The sequence below is a fragment of the Cyprinus carpio genome, chromosome B25, assembly GCF_018340385.1.
Source record: "Cyprinus carpio isolate SPL01 chromosome B25, ASM1834038v1, whole genome shotgun sequence".
In the NCBI taxonomy this organism is placed as follows: Eukaryota; Metazoa; Chordata; class Actinopteri; order Cypriniformes; family Cyprinidae; genus Cyprinus; species Cyprinus carpio.
In genome coordinates, this window is record NC_056621.1 from 23,602,924 (window position 1) to 23,616,743 (window position 13,820).

Consider the following 13,820-nt stretch of genomic DNA (forward strand, 5'->3'; position numbering starts at 1 on the left):
ATCTGCTGTTAAAATCTAAGCTCAGAATCCATTCCAGAGGATTCGCGATGCATTTTAAAAAACTAAGAATCGATCCACAAATCGATTCTGCATCGATTTATCATCCCAGCACCTAGTCTCGACTGTTAGTGCTGTGATATACAAATCAGCTCACGTGTGTTCCGTGTTTCCATCAAATGATTCCGAACAGAACCGATGCGTGGGACTCAATGAAAGAGAGGAAGCAGCCAGAAGAAGCAATGAAATGTAGCCACATCATTGACCTGTTCAGGGCTTCAAGTGCAGGTCAGTTTCGTAAATATGCTAGATCAGCGGTTCTCAATTCCAGTCCTTGCGCACCCCAGCTCTGCATATTTTGCACGCCTCTCTTTGTTAACACACCTGATTCAGATAATCAGCTAGTTAAAAGCGACCGGCAACCTCCCGCTCTCTCGTGAAGCCAACAAGGAAGTGACTAAAACTGCAATCCATCTACTGGCTGGCTCCAAAAGGGTGTCAGTCCCATAGACTCTCCATGTTAAAATGTTCAACTTTACAGCAGAAAAAAATGTGTTTACAGCCTGGTACAAAAAGTGGTTTTGGTCTATATAGCTAATTTTGCCCTTCATGACAACTGTGAGGGGAGTGTTTTTTTTTTATTATTTTTTATAACTCATCCATTTAAATTATATTAAGCCTTAAATTTCTGCATAATTAAGGGTGTGGCCACTTGAGTGACAGGTGGATTGCCACTGCTGTCATTGCCGTCTTGCTAGGTGGGTGTGTTTTCAGCAACCAGTTCCCGCCTCTTTGCCAATTTTCAATTACCCGGGATTGACATGCAGTGACGTGCTGCCAAGATGGCGACGGCCCGCTCTGCCCACTTTGAGCTTCAAAAACGCTTTTCACAAATCTACGGGTGACGTCACAGACACTACGCCCATGTTTTTATACAGTCTATGGTTAGAAGTGAGCTCCGTCTTCACACACGGACAAGTGTGACATCATATACCTCTGTAAATAAATACAATTTAAATTCACGTCTCACACACTTCAGTGTACTTTGAATGGAACATATACGTTCACTTCGAACTGGAATCATGGTGGAATATCCTGTGATGTCCACTTCACAGGGCACTTACATTAGAATAGAACAAATGTCTGAAGCCATAAGAGAAACATACAAAATGTACAGAGCAGGGGGGCACGAGGATTGGAATTGAGAACCTCTGCACTAGATAGTTTTGTCTTTATTAACGTAGTTGAGTAACTGCATGTATCTGTCCGTAGCACCCCATTATCATCGTCATTCGGAATACTGTGCTAAAAGACATCAATATTGTTTGTAAAGTTACATTAAACAATTTAGCAGAGACAGATATTCATATGGATTTATTGTACAGGGAGGGAGGGAGCTAGAGCAGACAGCAACACAAAAATAACATGAGTAACAGTCTCACAGCCTAATAATTAAATAGTGTATTAGACTTTTTCAACAAATATATTGCACTAATTTTGACATTTAGGCACTTTAGAAAGTGTTTAAATTCACTACCAGTGAAAATGTTTTGATCATTAAGATTTTTAATGTTTAATTTGTAATGGCCTATGTGTGAATGGAATGTGCAGACAGTGCAGGGGTACGGTATATGGTGGAGCTGCACACTCTATTTGGACATTAGACAAAATATATGATTAGGCCTCCTTGTTTCACTTAAAATAAATTCTACTGCTGGGTGGGAAGCTGGAGACATAGCCAAAAGAGGTAAAAGAGTTGATAAACAATAACCATATGTATAGAATGTACTGAACACGCCTTCAGGAAAAACTGTATCAAAGAATTAGCAGACACGACAGATCGTCTGCAGATTGTCTCTAGACTGTTTTATCTCTCTGAGAATAAAAAAGTCTATTTTTCTGGCATCAAAACCCCAAGACTTCAAGAGTGATTCTTCATAGGAATGGCAAGAGCCACCACGTTCCTTCAGATATCATTCTAATATTTTGATTTGCTGCTCAAAAAACATTTATTAATAATATTTATTTTCAGGTTTCTTTGATGGATAGAAAGTTCAGAAGAACAGCATTTATCTGAAATTTTAATCTTTTGTAAACATTATAAATGTTATCATCACTTTTGATCAATTTAAAGCATCCTTGCTAAATGCTCAGTGGTAGAGCATTGCGTTAGCAGCGCAAAAGGTTGTGGGTTTGATTCCCAGGGTACACACACACTGGTAAAAAATGTATAGTCTGAATACACTGTAAGTCGCTTTGGATAAAAGCGTCTGCTAAAATGCATAAATGTAAATTTACTTCAAATTATACTGACTCCAAGCTTTTGGTATAGTCTATGGGTAAAGTTACAAAAGCTTTTTTTTTCAGATGAATGCTGATCTTTGGATCTTTCTGTTCATCAAAGAATCCTGATGTACTCGACTGTTTTAAATATTGTTAATAATAATAATAATAATAATAATAATAATAATAATAAATATATCTGCAAGCAGCAATTGCGGGGCCAAGCTCTCCAGAGGCAAATTGAGGAGCTAAGCATGGCATGGAGCATCAGACCAACTGCAGAAATGAGTAGTTGAAGCCATTTTAGGATGATTTTAGTCAAAACGGCTGAAAAACCATAAATACAATCTCTAGTAACATGATTTATTGGCTTATCACGTTTGACCAATAGATGGCGCTGTTACCAAATTGGGCCTGGTCAGTATGAGGTGACAATGGCACATACAAAGTTTGGTGTCAATATGTCAAATATTTCCAGAGATACAGATGCACTTTGGCACTATGCCCAAAATTTGTAGCGCCGCTGTACAAATATGATTTTGTGTATCGACACAAAATCCATAACTTTTAATCAGCACAGTCTGAAGATCATTTGGCTCGATTTTGGTGAAAATCGAAACAACCGTTGATGAGGAGTTCGAAAAAGTAGGTTTTCAACATAAATCAAAATGGCGGAAAGGAAGTTCAGCTTACTCTGGCATATTTGGTATCTATGTTGTCGGCATAAGCCACAGAATATTTTGAGACCAGTTTCATTGCAATAGGCTAATGCAATAAAAAGTTATTAGGATTTTTATAAATGTAATTATTAATGGTTAATGAATGGTTTATTACTCTTGACCAATAGGTGGCGCTGTTACCAAATTGATGTGGCATGGTCAGTGTGAGGTGACAATGACACATACAAAGTTTGGTGCAAATATGTCAAAGCTTTGCAGAGATATAGCCTCAGAACCATTTTGGCACCGTGCCTAAAAATTGTAACGGTGCTGTATGAATACGGTTTTGTCAATCAACATGAAATGCATAACTTTTTGTCAGCACAGTCTGAAGATGATCTGACTCGATTTTGGTGAATATCGGACCAACAGTTGAGGAGGAGTTAGAAAAAGTAGTATTTTAACATAAATCAAAATGGCGGACAGGAAGTTCCGATTTCCTACTAAAAAATTGATATGTCTGTTGTCGGCATGACCAAAGGAATATTTTGAGACCAGTTTCATTACAATAGCCTAATGCAATCAAAAGTTATTGCCATTTTTGGAAATTTTGGAAAAGTTAACGAATGGTTTATTACTCTTTGCCAATAGGTGGCACTGTTACCAAATTGATGTGCCGTGGTCAGTGTGAGGTGACAATGGCACATACCATGTTTGGTGTAAATATGTCAAACCTTTGCAGAGATACAGCCCTCAGATGCAGTTTGGCGTCTTTCCAGCAAATTCGTTCATGCGCTAAACGAAAACTGTTTTGTGTATCAACAAGAAATCCATAACTTTTTTTCCAGCTTTGTCTGAAGATGATCCGAGCCAAATTTGGTAAAAATCGGACCAACGATCTAGGAGGAGTTCGAAAAAGTAGGTTGTCAACATGAATCAAAATGGTGGACAGGAAGTTCAGCCAATATTGGTAAAATTGGTATCGGTGTCCTCTTCATGATCCAAGGAATCTATCAACATCAGTCCGATTACAATAGGTTAATGTAAGCAAAAGTTATTAGCATTTTTCTAAATTTCATCATAACTTTTGACCATAAGATGGCGTTGCCCCCAAACTTTTTGAGTACCATGAGGGTATGGAGCCCGAAGATTTTTGTAATTAGTTTCTTAAAGATATGCTAATGCATTCGTAAAATACAGCATTTTAAAACATAATTCAAAATGGCCGGTGCCCAAAATGGCTGACATTGGAAAACTGGGTATCATTCAATTCGACATGAAGTTTTGTGATTTTTGGCCAAAGCATTCAGAACTTATGAGCAAAAATATGCATTTTTCATATCTCCTGACCACTAGGGGGCACAGCGCCGAAACACTGCAGGTAGTCTCAGGTCATGCTTGTTATAACACACTAAGTTTGGTTTCAATAGGCCAAACCATTGCGGAGATATAGCATCACGTCCACTTTTGCATGCCTTACGTAAAATTTGTTCACTTGGTATTCGGAAACAATATGACTAATCAACTTGAATTCAATAACTTTTTGCCAGTGTGGTCAGAAGATGATCTGGTTCCATTTTCGTGACAATCAGTTCAATGGCCTAGGATGAATTCAAAAAAGTAGTTTTTACGATCAATTGAAAATAGCAAAAAAATAAATAAACCTAACGAATTTTGAATTTTGGTGTCCTTTCGACTCGGCATGAGCCAAGGAATCAGAGGAAAAAGGAATTTTAATTTTGTGGTTTATGGTTCAAAAGTTATTAGCATAAATTTTTTGAAAGTTTGGACAAGTGGTGGCGCTAGAGAGTTTGAGTTAGAGACTCCAAATTTGCTATGGTAATTTTTTTCACTGTCCTCTATCAGTGTGCCAAATTTCACAACTTTCCCGCAAGCGGTTCTATGGGCTGCCATAGACTTGCGGCAGAAGGAAAAAACCACGCTAACGGATACAATCGGTGCTTGGCCCCTAATAATAACAACAAATATGTTTCTTGAACAGCAAATGAGCATACTATATAATTATCATTGAAAAATCATGTGACACTGAAGACTGGAATAATGATGGTGAAAATTCAGCTTTTTGATCAGAGCAATACATTACATTTTAAATATTCAATCGAAAGCAGTTATTTTAACTTGACAAAATGGATCACTTTGTAATATCTACATCTTGGGTAAGTTACTATTCTGCCTCTTCAGAAACAGCTGGTGCAAATCCAGATGTAGATGCTAATAAACCCACTGCAGAAGCCTGGGCCAAATGCAAATGAGACAAGTCCAGAAAGTACACACACTGTAAAAAACAACCTATATAATCTACTCAAAACTGATGTAACAATTTGCACTCAGTTTGTGTGAGTAGATTCTATCCTATATATTTGGGTATAGAATTTCTACATTTAACGGCTCTGACAAACGAAAAAACAGATGTCACTGCATGTGAGTACTAAACTAAGTTCTCTTTTACACAGAAGTTTATGTTAAAAACACACAAGTTACAAAAACAGTTGGTTATGTCTGTGAAGGTAAAGCGCTGGGAAATAAATTGTATGTTTATTTTAGATCTGTGTGGCAGCAGCAATATACAATAAATAAATCAATAAATCCACTGCTCTGTTGTCTGCTCTGAGGCTGGGACTCCAAATAGTCTTCTGTGCTCATCTGTGCAGCCAAAGGCAGAACAGTTAGCATGTTTTGCTCAAACTTTCACAATGGCATTAGAGCTGTATACCATTGTTGCTTGCGATATCAAAATGACGGCGACGTGTGTGGAAGCTTACAGATTAAGGGGTGGTAATATTATAATGAGATCCCTTTGCCACGTCACCAAGGGAGCGAAATCAGATGCACTCGTTTTCTCAGACGCTTGCAGAAAAAGACTTACCAAAACAAAGTAACTAGGTTAATCTTTTTCTTGGTTGATAGATGCACCAGAGACCTGATTATAGCACTTAAAACCTGGAAAAGTCAGATTTTCATGATGTCACTTTTAACACTAAGGATTTTACTGTGAACAAATATGTCCTTTTAAGGGTCCTGTTCCAGTGACAAGCTGTTGTACCCCAAAAGGTGCAATTTTGGACCCTTATTTCTCTGCTACCACTGTATCTAGGTCTGTCACTGCCAGAAAGAGATGCATTAACGAGAACACTAGTGTGCTATGTATGGAGGCTATATCTTTAACACCAAGCATTTCTGCAGACTCTGTTGATCTTCTCCTTGATTCAATTAACTCAAAAGTTAAGAATGTTATTGATGATATTGCTCCTGTAATAGTGAGTAAGAAAACAAACAGACAGAAATCAGTTTGGAGTAGATCAACAGCAGTACAGACTATGAAAAGACAACGCAGAAAAGCTGAGCAGATGTGGCAGAAGACGAAACTTTAAATTCACTATAGCATCTATAAAGACAGCCTTCATGCAGCCTTCATCGAGTTTCTTCTCAAACCTTATAAACAGTAACTTAAACAACACTCGTACGCTTTTTGCTACTGTTGAGAGACTGACAAACCCCCCAAGTCAGATTCCCAGTGAAATGCTCTCCGACAGCAAATGCAATGGGTTTGCTTCCTTCTTTTCTTAGAAGAGGTCAGACAGATTTGGCCGCAATTTCAAAAAGATACTATGTCTATTTTTGAAGCAATTGATAGCAAAATTTTGGAAGAAATAGTGCAGCATCTAAAATAGTCGTCTTGACACACTTCCCACAACTTTTTTTTAAAAGTGTGCTTAACTGTTTAGAAGCAGATCTCTTAGAAGTGGTGAATGTCTCACTTCTTTCTGGGACATTTCCAAACTCCCTGAAAACTGCAGTTGTTAAGCCCCTCCTGAAAAAGAGCAATCTTGATAACACCATCTTGAGCAATTATAGACCAATATCAAAACTTCCTTTTATAGGCAAAATTATAGAAAAGATAGTTTTTAATCAGCTGAACAAATACTTAAACTCAAATGGATACCTGGACAATTTTCAATCTGGTTTCCGAACACATCATAGCCCAGAGACAGCACTCATTAAAATAATAAATGATATTCGCCTAAATTCTGACTCTGACAAAAAAAATCAGTGATGGTATTACTAGATCTCAGTGCTGCGTTTGATGCTGTCGATCATAACATACTAATAGAGAGACTGGAAAACTGGGTCGGGCTTTCTGGGATGGTACTCAAATGGTCCAGGTCATACTTAGAAGGGAGAGGTTATTATGTGAGTATAGGAGAGCATATGTCTAAGTGGATGTCCATGGCATGCTGAGTTCCACAAGGCTCAATTCTTGCACCACTCTTGTTTAGCCTGTATATGCTCCGACTAAGTCAAATAATGAGAAAGAACAAAATTGCCTATGACAGCTATGCTGATGATACTCAGATTTACCTAGCCTTATGAAAGTGAAAAAAGTGAAAGTGATGTAACATACAGCCAAGTATAGTGACCCATACTCAGAATTCTTGCTCTGCATTTAACCCATCCAAAGTGCACACACACACAATGTGAACACACACCCAGAGCAGTGGGCAGCCATTTAGGCTGCGGCGCCTGGGATCTCCAAATGACTACAGCCCCATTGACTCCCTCTGCCAATGCATTGATGAAATTAACAGTTGGATGTGCCAGAACTTTCTTCAGTTAAACAAGGAAAAAACTGAAGTCGTTGCATTTGGAAACAAAGATGAATTTCTCAAGGCGTATGCATACTTTGACTCTAGGGGTCAAACAACTAAAAATCAAGTCAGGAATCTTGGTGTGATTCTGGAGACAGACCTTAGTATCAGTAGTCATGTCAAAGCAGTAACTAAATCAGCATACTATCATCTAAAAAACATTTAGAATTAGATGTTTTGTTTCCAGTCAAGACTTGGAGAAACTTGTTCTTGCCTTTATCACCAGCAGGGTGGACTATTGTAATGGTCTCCTTACCGGCCTTCCCAAAAAGACCATTAGACAGCTGCAGCTCATCCAGAACACTGCTGCCAGGATTCTGACTAGAACCAGAAAACCTGAGCATATCACACCAGTCCTCAGGCACCTACTCTGGCTTCCAGTTACATTTAGGATTGATTTTAAAGTACTTTTACTCGTTTATAAATCACTCAATGACCTAGGACCGAAATACATTGCAGATATGTTCACTGAATATAAACGTAACAGACCACTCAGATCATTAGGATCAAGTCAGTTAGAAATACCAAGGGTTCACACAAAACAAGGGGAGTCGGCTTTTAGTTATTATGCCGCCCGCTGTTGGAATCACTGTATTTTATTTAAAATCATTTTCAATTTTTAACTCTTTTAAATTCATTTTAAATCAATGTTTCAATATTTTTTTAAGTTTTTAAATTCCTTGTTTTACCTTTGTGATTATTATTATTATTTTATTAATTTTTCCATGATTATTTTACTTTCTTTTATGTAAAGCACTTTGAATTACCATTGTGTATGAAATGTGCTATATAAATAAACTTGCCTTGCCTTGCCTATATAGCTTATACATCCACAACAATTTCTGAAACCAGACAGCCATATTATTTGTATGGCCATCACATAAAAAAGGTCTAAATGGGGGGGAAGCCATGGCCTAATGGTTCGAGAGTTTGACTCCTAACCCTAAGATTGTGGGTTCAAGTCTCGGGCCAGCAATACCACGACTGAGGTGCCCTTGAGCAAGGCACCGAACCCCCAGCTGCTCCCCAGGCGCCGCAGCATAAATGGCTGCCCACTGCTCCGGGGGTGTGTTCACTGTGTGTGTGTGTGTGTGTGTGTGTGTGTGTGTGTGTGTGTGTTCGTTCGTTCACTGCTGTGTGTGTGCACTTTGGATGGGTTAAATGCAGACCATGAATTCTGAGTATGGGTCAACATACTTAACCACCATAATTAATCTTTAAATTTGGGGCCGTGGAAAATAATTAAAGGTTCTCTCTTGCACTGCACCTTCACTCCTCTTTCCCTTTTCCCCAATACCATAGATTTAATAAACTTATATTTCATACAAATATACCAGTTTTGAACAGTAAGATTTTTTATGTTTTTTTTAAGAAGTTTCTTCTGCTCACTAAGCCTGCATTTATTGTACAAAGTACGGCAAGAGCAGTGATATTGTGAAATATTTTTACTATTTAAATTATATATAAATTATTAGCCATTAGAGTTTTCAAGTTAGCATGCTCATAGGTGCCGGTCCCATGGGTGCTCAGGGGCTCGAAGGGCCTGTTCATTTTAACCAATAAGAAATGGATTGCTGCTGGTACGACTTTATTTTGGTTTCATAGTTCATTTGAGGCAGTTTTTCATGTTATTGTAATGGCAAATGTCAAGAGTGCATTATTGTAATATGAGAGGGTGCTAGCATGAATCTCTTGGCTTGCTCTCCCATATAAGTGACAGAGTGAACAGTTGTTCAGACTGCCTAAACAGTTCAGAACTTTCCACATAGACTCTCAGAGCCCTAACAGAGCAGAGAGCATTCGGTCCCTGCTCGCCGTCTGCAGTGGGGAGCACCAATTGGGATATTACTTGCGCTCTAAAGGGAGTAGAGAGCACTTTGGGAGCGTTGCCATGTCTCTTTTTCTGAATGACCTTGCAGTCATTGAGCCCAAACTCAAGACACGAGGTGCTGACCGACAGTGCTGGTAGGTCACCCACACGCTTAACCGATGCCAAAGCAAGGAGAAGGGCCATTTTAAGCGATAGGGGCCTCAAGTCAACCGAACTGAGCAACTCAAATGGGGGCCTTTTTAGGGCCCCTAGGACCATGGTTACGTCCCAATACGGCACAGTCCGAGGGCGAGGAGGATTCAGTCTCCTTGCACCCTTCAGAAATTTAACGACCAAGTCGTTTCTGCCTATTGGATGGCCGGCCTCGAGAGAATGATTCGCTGCGATGGCCGCGACATATACTTTGAGTGTGGATGGGGCGCGCCCCTCGGGTCCACTTGCCATGCAGAGCACCAACTGAGGGATACTGACCATTTCTGGCCATAGAGCCATCTCGTGGATGACGCACCTGCCTCAAGAATGGTGTTGTTTACTCTCGCTGGGAGCCTATCAGACTCCCGTCGAGGAACCAGACATGAAGGCTCCACAACTCTGGGTGGGGATGCCAAATCATGCCTTTCACCTGAGAGAGAAGGTCCCTCCTAAACGGGATGGGCCACGAGGCCATCGTCACCAGCTGCATCAGCTCTGGAAACCAAGCCTGGTTCTTCCAGAGCGGAGCTACTAGGAGGAGGGAGCATTTGGTTTCCTTGACTCGCCTGATGATCTGGGGAATCAGGGCGATAGGAGGAAATGCATACAGGCAAGCCCTGGGCCAGGGCATTTCTCCGTATCGAGAAAATGTTGGGCATTGAGAGTTGTCTTCCGTGGTAAAGAGGTCGACCTCTGCCTTCCGAAAGACCGCCCAAATTCGCTGTACCATCTGAGGATGCTGCGCCCAATCGCCTGGGGTTACCTTGCCCCTGGACAGCATGTCCGCTCCCAGGTTCATCTTGCCCAGCACCTGAACCGCCCTTAGCGAGAGGAGTTCTTCCTGTGCCCAGAAAAGGAGGCGATGAACCAATCTGTATAAGGCGTGAGACCTGAGACCGCCTTGGTGATTGATATAAGACACCATTGTCGTGCTGTCTGAATGGACCAGGACGTGGTGGCTTTTGATGGCCGGAAGGAAGGAATACAGGGCTAAGGAGAGTGCCAACATTTCCAGGGAGTTGATATGTAGGCATCGCTGCTGAGCTGTCCAGGAGCCGAATGTCAGATTGCCCTCCAAAAGCATGCCCCACCCAGAGTTGGACGCGTCTGTCGTGATCACTTTCATTCTGGACGCTACGCCCATCCTCACTCCTGTCTGAAACAGGCGAGTGGTCCACCAGGCCAGTCCTCCACCAGCCACAGCTTTGATACAGCGGCGGTCCACCCTGACCAGAAATCTCTTCAACCGCCAAGCGCGGGGCGGGACTCTGGCTTTTAGCCAAAATTGGAGGAGCCGCATGTGGAGCAGGCCCAGCAGAGTTACAGAGGTGGCAGCTGCCATGAGGTCAAGCAGCCTCTGAAAAACGCTCAGGGGGGCGTATCGTCCCCGGTTTGAAGGAAGCTGTCAATCGCTGAATTGTCAGGGAATGATCCGGCAAGATCCACGCCCACATTAGGGCACATTAGGGCACGTGCTGCACCTGCAGGACGTGACCCGCTGAAAACTTAACTCCGTCTCTCAGAGGTGTTCAGAGAGGTGAGGAGTGAAGGAGCTGTTTTGGGGGCGTTCCAGCTGAGGCGAGAATGGGGCCTCTCCTTTTCCTCTCTAGCGCCTCAGTGCGGCTGCGGCTTAGGGTCCAGCACAACTCGTGGGTGGGGAACTTGACGCTTCGGGAAGGGGACACAGCTTCTTAAAGGTCTCCTGGTGCTCTTGGCCAGACTCGTCCATACTACGGAGAAGTTTGGCTTGAAACACTTGAAGGATCGCCTGTCCGGCTGCTGCATAAGCCCTGTTGGTGATAGCTGAGGTGGTCATGCAGGGCTTAGATGGATGCGCTGCATGGCCCTTTAAGCCGAGGGCAGATGGTGGGCACATATGTGCGGCAGTCGCTTCCTCCTTTCATCAGCGCTGTCAACGGTGGTGAAAGCTGCTGCAGTAGAGGGGTTCACCCATGCTGAGTAGGGGGCTCGCCACGTCTTGGTGAGCTCATCATGGACGGCTGGCAAAAACCCCATTTCTCAATTCCTGACGCCACCAAGGACACAGAATCGTCGGTGGTGATGTCATCGATGACGATGTCCTCCTTGGACATCCCGAATGAGACCAGTCCACTCACAGCTGAAGAGGGGTGCTGTCCTCATGTGAGAGGACGCGGGGAGGGCGGGGCACGCAGGCGTTGGGGGGGGGTTGCCTTGATGGAACAAGGCGACCCACAAGTGTAGATGGGAAAGGCTCATGCTCTTGCAAAAAAAGCACGTGCCATCAGCGAGTGCAGCCCCTGTGTGGGCACGGCCGAGGCAGGCGATGCACTCGCTGTGCCCGTCTTCATCGTGCAAGAGTCCCTTGCACTAACCTCACTTGCGGCTCAACATTTGAAGCAACGAGTGCTGAAATTTGCTCTAGGAAATTTGCTCTTTGCCCGGATGCCTGCATTGATGCTCATGTTGCTGCTTTCGGCTTCTTCCATGGCGGTGAGCAGAGCTGGAGCTTCTTTTACGGCTTCTTTCTTGCAGAAGAGCCAGCGAAGAGATGACCCTCGTTGCTGAAGGAGAATAATCTGATGAAGGGCACTACGGACCAACTTATATAGTGGTTGGCCCCGCCCCTTTTGGCAGGCTGAAGCACCATTGGTTTGTGCAGCTACACAAACGTGAACAAATCAGGCTTCAGCAGAAAGGGAAAAATTAGTTTTCCCATACATAACGAGAGTGGACGTTCGAAAGGGAACCTCTGACATGGAGAAGAGCGAAAACTCCTCACACGACGGTTAAGTTACCGAACATCTGAACATAACGAACCAAATGCACATTGACGGATCTTCTTCCATCTGTTCTGGAAAATGTAAACAAATGTATATTTCTGCAAGCGTAAATATTGTGGAAATTTTAATATTAATTGTGTCTAGGCGAAGGCATTCCTCCTGGAACAGAACTAACGTGGGTTTGGAGGGTGTTCATTTCATACTCTGTGACAGCTTATTTAATGTAAAAATTATACATTGTATTTAATTTATAAGTTACACGTACAAAAAAACTGGTTATGTCATAGTGGTATCATGTACTGTAATCGAATTTAGCCTATCTAGGTTATACCTGTTGAACCGTAGACAGCACACGCTGTGTTCATCTAGTAAAGATCTTCATCGCTAGCAAACAATAACCTTTGCAGATTTGCTTTCAATTGACTGTAGATCCAGAGCCATGTCTTCAATGCTCTTGATGTTCTTAAACTTTGTTACAACTCTGAGTAAACCGCTTCAGACGGCTCAGCGCGTGTAGCAGGGAACTGAACAAATCATTCAAAGTGATTTGCGAACCAATTCACTGGTTTGATCAAGCTTTTGAACAGAATTGACTCAAAAGAATGAATCATTCGCGAATGGGCATCGTTCATTGCCCAGAGAAAAGTATACAGCTAGTTTGGTATAAACTGAAGCATTTATAACTTGTATTGCATTAAGATAAAGTAACGAGAGGAGCGTGGCCCACAGTAACAAAGTAAAAGTACAGTTTTTTCCACAAAAAATTTACTTAAGAGTAAAAGTACCCATCTTTAAATATACTCCAAAAGTATTAGTTACCCAAAAAATGTAATGAAGTCAATGTAACTTGTTACTACCCACCTCTGGTTAGTGATCATGGCTCTGCACTCCCTCAGATTGTGTGCACCCTCTAACTTTGTCCTGTGTACATGTGGAAAAGTGCTGATTGTAAACAGATATTTATTAAATAATTTTATGTAGTGAAACGCAACCCTAGTAGAAAGAATGTGTGTAGGCCTATTATTTGGGTACTAAATCATGTGTTTGCAGTCCATGCGTTTAACTTCGCAAGATAAATTTTGTGTAGTAAATTCATCAAACACACCATCCAAAGGAGTATACTCTAGAAAAAAATCAGAAAATTAATTACTAAGTAATGAAATGTTTGAATTTTTTTATATATATTTTTGTGTGTATTTGTATGCTAACTTAGCACAGTTATAATACTGGATATGCAGTGCTATGTTGCTAGTTACTCACTTAGAAGTGTTTCATTAGCACTTTCTCTTGTGTTTGTGTTACCATGGTGCAGATTGCAACACCGCAACTGTCACAACCTCTTCCTGTGTTTTTTTTTTTTTTTTTTTTTCACAGATCAGTGTGATTTTGTAAAAACCCAATTCTTTTGAATTCTTTGTAAGAGGTACAA